Source organism: Hypomesus nipponensis, chromosome 6, assembly GCF_054491055.1.
Source record: "Hypomesus nipponensis isolate SF chromosome 6, ASM5449105v1, whole genome shotgun sequence".
NCBI lineage: Eukaryota > Metazoa > Chordata > Actinopteri > Osmeriformes > Osmeridae > Hypomesus > Hypomesus nipponensis.
In genome coordinates this window covers 3,640,875-3,649,725 of record NC_140366.1, presented here as the reverse complement: position 1 = coordinate 3,649,725, position 8,851 = coordinate 3,640,875, and the positions used below count along the sequence as shown (strand labels likewise).

At 43.7% G+C, this 8,851-nt stretch overlaps 2 long non-coding RNA genes across 2 annotated transcripts; one reads left to right on the top strand and one right to left on the bottom strand.

Moving 5' to 3' along the window:
• Window positions 1-5,295: 5,295 nt before the first annotated feature.
• On the bottom strand, window positions 5,296-7,090 carry LOC146286432 (uncharacterized). Its single transcript, XR_014758497.1, has 2 exons — window positions 6,953-7,090; window positions 5,296-6,841 (listed from the first exon to the last, which is right to left on the bottom strand). It is a non-coding gene; the product is annotated as an uncharacterized LOC146286432 (long non-coding RNA).
• Window positions 7,061-8,335, top strand: LOC146286431 (uncharacterized). Its single transcript, XR_014758496.1, has 2 exons — window positions 7,061-7,194; window positions 7,286-8,335. It is a non-coding gene; the product is annotated as an uncharacterized LOC146286431 (long non-coding RNA).
• The last annotated feature ends 516 nt before the right edge of the window (window positions 8,336-8,851 follow it).

Sequence of the window (8,851 nt, the reverse complement as noted above, 5' to 3'; positions counted from 1 at the left end):
CCGTTTTGAATTGTGGTTTCATATTTATTTTTGATTTGGTCCCACAATCGTTTGCCACTGCAGTGTTGCAACTAAAATAATACAGCAAAAGTTTAACATTGTGGAATGCACACATGTAATATGGTCACATCTTCAATAAGTCATGTAGCTTACGCATTTACAGCGTCTGCTATTTTCTGCCAGCTTGGCAGCAGCGACATTGTTGAATTTTTCCTATGTCTGTATTCCTGATATGTATTACAATATTTCATGCAGGAGGAGTAGACAAAGTTTGGAGGATTATTGTCTGCTCCTCCTGCGTGAAATGTGCGGCTCTTGTTTCGTCCATGTTTGCGATTGGACATACGGTTCAAACACCGCCCCTTTATGTGAATGCGCACGTCTCTAGATTGGAAAGATCTGGGTTGAGTTAGAGAATTGATAACCGCCGTCGTAGTACTGCTTATCGTGATTGCGATTGTTAGGCTTGGGGTAGCCGGGTAACTGAAAGTAATCCAGAGAATGTTGATCTTGATTCGTAGTACAGGCCCCTGGTTTCTTGAGTCATGAAAACATACATACCGCCCAGCTACGGCAGCGCAATTAGCCCCAAAACAATTCCCTTAACCCTTGTGCTGCCTTCGGGTCACATGACCAAAAGGTTCATAACGAACCATCGTTGTGTTTACCCAATTTTACCCAATACAAAAGCAAATTAAGATAATTTTCTTTTAACCGGCGCAAGGTGGGGGGTCTGAGACAGCCCAACGGTTAAAAGAAAATGCTTCACTTTGTTTTTGTATGCGGTAAAGTTGTCGCAAACGAAGGTGGGTCACAATGACTGATGGGTCAGAATGACCCGAGGAGAACACAAGGGTTAAAGTTACAGGCAACAAACATCAATAAAATATTAATGTAGGTAAATGGCAATTGTCAAATATGAACCCAACACTAATTATGAATAAATCAACAATCATGAATAATTGCGTTCCAAAAGTATTAAATAGGCATTTGGCACCTACAGTTATAGTTTGTCCTTGTGTGTATTTATGGTTGGTTAGTCTTTGTCAGTTATGTGTGAGTATTCCCATTGTGTTCCTGTTTGTCCAAGAAAATAAATATACTTTGTTTTTAAATCTTCCCCCTGCATCCCCCTGCATTTGGGTCCTCCTCCTGAACTCACCCATGACAAACTAGACACAGTGGATGCCAGCTAGCGACCGAGTGAAGACGCTGGGCCCTGAAGCTTCCTGCAGCTGTGTGGGGGAAATGTCACTCATCCATTTCTTAATGCAATTAAGCAAGCCTTGAGTGTTCATAGCTACACTGGGTGGTTTTATCAGAGAAATCTGCATGCTGCTCTTGAAAACGTAGTCTCTTCAATGGACTTGGCTTGCTATCTTAACATAACTGATTGCCTACTTAGTCAATTTTTACTTTGAAATAACAATAAAAATAAAAAAAAATTAAAGGAGAACCCTGATGCAACCATGTAAGAGACAGGAGGAGAGGCAGTTGGAAAAAGAAACACACCCTTTGCAGTAAAAATATGAGTCTGCCTTTTCATCAAAGTATTTTAAAAAAAAATTAAGAGCATGAAAGTAATCATACGCACTGTCATGCTGTCTCTATAACTGCACAAGAAAATCACCCTAGATGTACAATTGTCCAGTGCTTAGGCAAGTCAATAAGCAAACAAAATGCACTGCCTTGGGAAAATAGTCCGCTCCATCAAATATTCATCATGTCAGGGACAGACCTGAGAGGGCATGAGGATGAAAATAGTCATTTGTATCAGCTCTTGAAAGACGAGGCATAGGGTATGTCTTTTTAGCCACAGTGGTGCAGTGCCCATTGGGAGCAATTAGGTGTAAATAACAAGGGCAACGTTGCGCAAACTTAAGCAAATTAATTGAACAGTTTTGAGGTGATGAGAAGGAAGCACATTTCCTAGAGGTGGTTTAAGTGACTTCGGGGCCCCAGGCGAAGACAGGCATGGGACCCCCCTTAACTTTTATTCTCACCCTTTTCAATCCATATCATCTAAACAACCACACAAAACTATGTCCTTAAGTAACAGACGTTACCTTTGCCCCCCTTGGAAGAATACTTAATATTATAGCCTACTGATATTCGCCTACACTCGGGATTGAACTCACCATCTCCAACATCTCAGGCCCTTGCACTACCAGCTATGCCAAATTGAACTGGCCCTTTCCTCACTAACGAGCAGCGCTCTTTATCCAACAGTGGTTTTGGCCAGAGCGCTGGGTCATCATCTATAGTGTAGTAGTCAAATTGTGTTGACGGGAGAGATAATCACTTGCATTATGTGGGAGAAAGCAGTTTCAACATTGCTTTTACCTCAGTGCGGCATGTTTGTACTTCGTCATGCTTTGATGCGCAAATTGCGAAACAAATACCCCTGAAGTGGGCGCAAAAGCGTTGGTACATGAGGCCCTGAGATTCCACTGTGTTGAGCGGATGCAACCCCTTAACCATGTATTGCTGCCAGTTAGTAAGTTAGCCCGACAGCATTTCATCCATAAAGAGAACCCTGATTCAACTGCTCTATGAGCGATTTTATCAACACTGCTCATATTGCATTTGGCCATATCCATGTCTTCTTCTGACAACCGTCTGGTGGTCCCACCTCTCAAGAGTGCCCGGGCCCAACCCAAGCTCTTCTCCTGTCTGGCCCCCCAATGGTGGATTTATTTCCCCACCTCCATCAGAGAAACTGACTGTCTCTCCACCTTCAAGAAAAGGATAAAGACACACTTCCGGGAGTACCACGGTACTGAAGATAGATTTGTTGGATCGGATGTTTGTTTATTTCCTCCGGGAACACAATGACACTTATTGAGGGACTTGTTGCGCTTGTTGGTTAGTTCAGTCAAGACACTCACGTGATTGATATCACCATTTATTTATACACATGACAAATGGTTTAATGTTGGCGGAATGGATGTACATGGGGAAGCGCTCCCTGCCTTCTCACTGCAGCATGCATGACATGAGGTAGGGAGCAACAAATTAAATCCCTCACGGGGAGAACAGATAGACAACATGGGGGATAAGGGGATGGTAGTGGGTGGCAGCAGCGCAGAACACAAGGTAATCAAGGACGCATGTGCGTGCGACTTTAGAGAGCTGCCTATTGTAATGGCAATTTTTGACATATTTACTAAGAGTGTCTTTTTTAATAGACTGAGGTTGTGTTTAGACAGATGGTCAGCTAAGGTATTTGGGACTGATCTAATCAACAGTTTCCTGGGGCACTAAAGTTGGGGAGAGTGGTCAGCAAGTTAACCTCTGCCCTCCTGAGCCTTGGCCTCGGGAGATAAAGCCAGTGTCCTGTTTATCATGAACTACATCAAGGACATGGGCCACTGGCCTAGGGGTTTCTATTGTCTTAAACTGTCACTGACTAGTGCTGACCAATCATGGTGACCGCTGTATTGATTGATTATTAACATCTGGTATCTGTTCATATAAGGGAGCCTTTCCTTATTGTCCTTTATCACTCTTATGAACGACCTGTGTGGATAGCACCTTCTTCGTTGAGACTGATCAGCAAAGCTTTGTTTAATCATATGTAATTGTATAGTCTAAATAAATTGTATTAAAACCATATCCCTTGACTATTCAGATCTACACAGTGCCACTCGAATTCTTCCATTACACTATCAAGCTAAGCGTATGGGGCTGAGAACACGGCGATGGATGATATGGCGCGCGCTGCCCGGGTGCCATGCCTAAACTTGCTTCGCTCATTTGTAACTGATTTAACTACTTGCTACTCGCTGTGAATTATATTATTGTTGCTGGCTTTCTTCCAGTAGCACTTTTGAGGATCATGTTGTTTAATTGTAATTTGTTTAACCACATGCTCTTCTGGTTCAGGCAGGAGGACTCAGTATAATACTTGATACTTTATTTCACACGGTACAACACATGATTGTAACACTGATTTGGCATTATGGTTCTGCTTGCATCGGCTCCCTGCCACACCCAACGGAGACACCGTCTCGACCTCCGAGCAGAGAGCAGCGACGCATTCCCCCTACGACAGGAACACAGAACCAAGGGTGGAGGCCGGGGAGGCGGAGGCAGCAGATTAAACAGATCATCCTGTGTCGCACTAAGCAATGCAGGGTGCAGCGATATCCTGATTAAATAGGCCGCCCTGCTAAGAAGGTGTGCCCCTACTGTGTGGTGTGACGCGTTGCTAGTGAGGAGCTGCATCTCGCGTCCCCTGCATGAACCAGCTCCACTTGATTCCCCCAACACAAAACCACACCAGACGAGACAAATGTATGAGACTACTGTGTGTATGTGGTGCTCCTGTTGTGTTAGATTTCGACTGAGATGAGCGTTGTGTTAGCCATACTTACCCTAAGCATTGTATGTCAGAGCAGATGGTGCCCCTAGCTAGCCTGGCTCTGCCCTCCTACGTACTTCCGCTCAATTTGGATTTTGCTTCTGTAATAGGTCTGGCCATTCGGTACGTAAGTCAGATTTGCAAGAACAAGTTTTGCTGACTTTTGGTATTTCTCACTTGTATACTTTTTAAGACATTATGGTTTTTGTTAAAATTATTCTCCCATTAACCCTTTCACACGTACGTTCTAAATTGTTTGACTGGTCCCCCAGAGTGAGTTTTTAATGCGCGTGATTTTGGATCAATTTTAACGTTCCAGAAATTGATTATGACGCATTAATGTCGAATTGCTGTACAATTTAAGCATTTCTCTGTTCGCATTTTGAGTTGAACCTGTTGGACCCCGTAGCTTTGACTAGGCCACAACCCATTGGTTGTTTAGAAGATTACCCCCCCCCCCCCCCTCCTCCTCCTTCTTGATGCATTTCATCCGCCTCGTGGGACCATGTGTACTTTTCATGGCGACGTTTTTCTGGTAAGTGAAGTGTTTGTTCAACTGAAGTTACAACACCTATATATTTTGCATGATATTGAGATGAAAGTATTAACTGTTCATTACGAGGTGATGTGTTTGCTAAACTAGCTAGCTCGTAATAGTGTATTTCAACTAGCTAGAGTGTAATTCAACTAGCTAGCTGTTTCTAACTAGTGGCCATGTTACGTAGCGTTATTTAGTGTAGTCGGATTAATACTAAATACTGCAGAAGTCTTCGGTCCAAATGGATTGCTATGCAACGATTATTGTTATCTGGCAGGCTTTCATCTAACGCTAGTAACATATTTCATGAACACTGTATATCTAACTATCGTACTGTATGCTAGCTGAGTAAATTGCACAGGTGTCGATGTACAAAAGACACAGTAGTTCAGTATTTTCAAACAATTATTTTTATTTTATATCATTAAAAACTGCTTTTCCAGAGGGAATCGAAAAACCAGTCAGCCCATTTGAGCCAATAAAGGCAAGACTGGAAAATTATTCCCCGACCCCTAGCAAAAAGGCGATCAAGCAAGCTCCTGGAAAATCTTTAGGTTTTAGGTTCTAGGTTCTAGTTTGGCCACTCAACGGCGATGGTCGAAACGTGTTATCTGAAACAGAAATAATAATTAGTGCATAATAGTATAAAACGAGAAAGTATAGCTTGAAGTCCATCTGATATATGTACATATAACCAATTGTTTCATTTTATGGAAAGAACAATTAGTACACATTGAAACAACTGGACAGCTTGACGGTTGTCTGAAAAAAAAAGAGAGTTTATTGTTTTGGCTCCAGACGAGGGCTCCGAGCAGGTTGACTCCTCTGTTGGTTTACTATGTCGTCCTTAGTTTTTTTGAACCATTCTTAGTCTGGCCCCTCACCTGAGACCACTTTGTCTTGGGAGACCCTACCAGGAGCACCAGGCTCCAGACAACACAGCCCCCAGGTTCATTAGGACACACAAACCTCTCCACCGCGATAAGGTGATGGTTTTAGAAGAGGTGGTTAGTTTTTTTTTTTTGTTTTGTTTTTTTTTATAACAGGAACTGGATCTGAAAAAAAGTTTTTATAACAGGAACTGAACTGGATATCTGGGGAAAAAAAGAAGTTTTTTTTTTTTTTTTTTTTTTTTTTATAACACAAACTGGATCTCGAAGAATATCTGAAACAGAAAATATATTTGTGTGTTCGTGTGTGTGTGGGGGGGGGGGGTTATAACAGGAACAGGATATCTGAAACAAATGTTTTTTTTTGTTTTTTTTTGTTTTTTTTATAACCGGAACTACATATCTGAAACAGAGAAAGGGCAGTACAATAGAAACAATTGTTATATATCATTATATATGTATATATGTATAATGCAGGGAGTGTTGAAAATCTGCTACTTGTACCGTTGGCTTTTAAATCCCGCTCAACGCCAAGGCAGAAAGTCACATACAAACCTGCTACTTGAACCGTTGGCTTTTAAATCCCGCTCAACGGCCAAGGTAGAACGGGAGATCCGTTGGCTTGATCAGTTGTTGTGGCATGACCCCTCACCAAGATGTCATGTGAATGTCCTGCTTGAACCGTTGGCTTTTAAATCCCGCTCAACGGCCAAGGTAGAACGATGGGTGTTTAATAATGTTTGAGTGTGTGATACTCCTCAAAACATGGGGCAGCACACAAGGCAACGTTGCATGCTACACACATGAACTTTGTCACTTTCCTCTCCTTTCTCGGACGCGAGGTAGAAGTGCACACCTTGCACTGCCGCCTGGTCCTGCTCCCTTGGGTAGCAGTCTGAGGGACCTCCGAGGGAAAGTGCCTGGCAGTCAACCGCAGAGGATTGTCTGATGTGGGACGGCCACCGGTGGATGGGCGTCGAGGTGTATGATGCACCTCGAGCAGCTGTTTCATCAAGTTCAGCCTGTATTCCTGGTAAGTGATGACTCTCCCTAATCAGAATGGAGTAAATGAGTAGGATTCAGTAATCACAGCAACTCAATTATTTTAAAAGCTTTGTAAGGAAATTATGTAATTTGAAATGTATTGTGCATTTCTCTCACCAGACTGTTGACGGTGGACGATGTGGCCATTGAGAACAGCAGTGTCTACCAAGTGAAAGAAGACTTTCTTATACCACTTGGTAGTCTTCCTGGCACATTCGACAAAGCTGTTCACCATGTCCGCCTTGTCCACAGCCCCCATCTTCTGGTTATAGTCAAGAACACAAGCTGGCTTGAGTTTCCTCTCCCCGGTGGCATGATCAATCCTTGCCGTGGCTGACATCACTGATGAATGAACAGTGGTGAGCATATGAACGTCACGTTTATCATGCCACTTAACGGCCAACTGACTGCCATTGTGTTTAAACTCCACTTCACCCTTCTTCATTCTAGGGCTGAAGGCTGGCATCCCCTTCCGATTTGCCCGAACGGTCCCACAGGCCCCGGTTCCTCTGGAGAGGAGGTGCTGGAACAGCGTTGGACTGCTGTACCAGTTGTCGATGTACAGGACGTGGCCCTTTTTTAGGTGGGGTGCAAGTAAGGTCATCACGACCGAGCCAGATATCCCAAGTCCTGGAAAGTGGGTGATGTCAGTGGTGGATCCCGTGTAAATGATCATGTCCTGCACGTAACCGGTCAACACATCACAAAGGACAAAGAATTTGACACCAAACCTATGCCTTTTTGATGGGATGTACTGCCGAAATGCCAGCCTACCCTTCCACTTCATTAGGGATTCATCGACACAGAGGTCTCTGTGTGGCACAAAAACCCTTTGGAATGAAGTGGTGAGAGCACTAAACACATTTCGGATCTTGTGCAGGGGATCATTTACGTTAGCGCTTGCACTGTCGACGAAGTGCAAGCAACGGAGGAGAAGCAGGAAACGGTCCTGGGAGAAAATAGTGGCGAAGAAGGGGGTCAGGAGGATGGGATCTGTGGTCCAGTAGTCTCGGAGGGACGACTTTCTCACAATTCCCATCAGGAGGACAGCGACCAAGAATGAGTACATCTCATTCACGGTTGTCCGCACCCATTTAGCAATCTTGCCTTTTACTCCGGACGGCATCATCTCCTGCTGCACTGAGGCATAGCGGTTTGTTTCCTCCACTATCTCCTCGACTAGTTCTTCTGTGAGGAACAGTTTGAAACACTGAGCCTCAGTGGGATCTTCGGGGGGGGTCTGCACCCCAGACAGTGTTTCATTAAACACAACTCTGGGTCCAGGGGGAGTGAAATCACTGGCGGCCCACCAGCTGGTGGAACTCACCTCCTCCACTTCATCCCCCATTTCCATTTCGCCTTCACTAGAGGGACCTTCGGCCTCTGGGTTTGCAAGGTCCTCTAGGTTTGGGGGCAGACCCTCACCATCACTGTCATCACTGCTACTTGCATCAGTGTTGTACTCCTCCTCTTCGTCTGAATTAAAAAATATTTCCTGGATGTCGACGTCTGTAAGTTGCTTCCTTTTGCCCGAAAAAGATGCCATTTCTGGTGTAATACTCTAGATAAGTGCGTCTGCTAATTGACTAAATCTTGTTTGTTTGCTGGATGTTTGCTGTCCGTGTTGTCCTTGTCGAGTACGAGTAGCAAGTGGCGGGTTGCGAGAGACACTGACAGCACCGTTACGTCATTTGTCATTGAATGGGGAAAGAATCTCAACAGTGCTGAGGTATAAATATTTTATTTGCTTATGTTTTCACGTATATTTACAAATAGGGGGCGAATCAGATATTCCGATTATCAAATATATTGAAATGACTCCAAAATTGCCTTTTATATGGAAGTTATACAGATGACAACAAGTTAGCTTCCAAAAGCCATCGATTTGCCGGTGATGGGGGCAGCCATATTTGTTTACATTGCAATGCAGTATGGGTGGATCAGTAAGTGAAAATAAATTACTTGTAAAAAGTTAGTGTGGTCAAATACAACGTAATGTATTTCTTTTCACCAGGT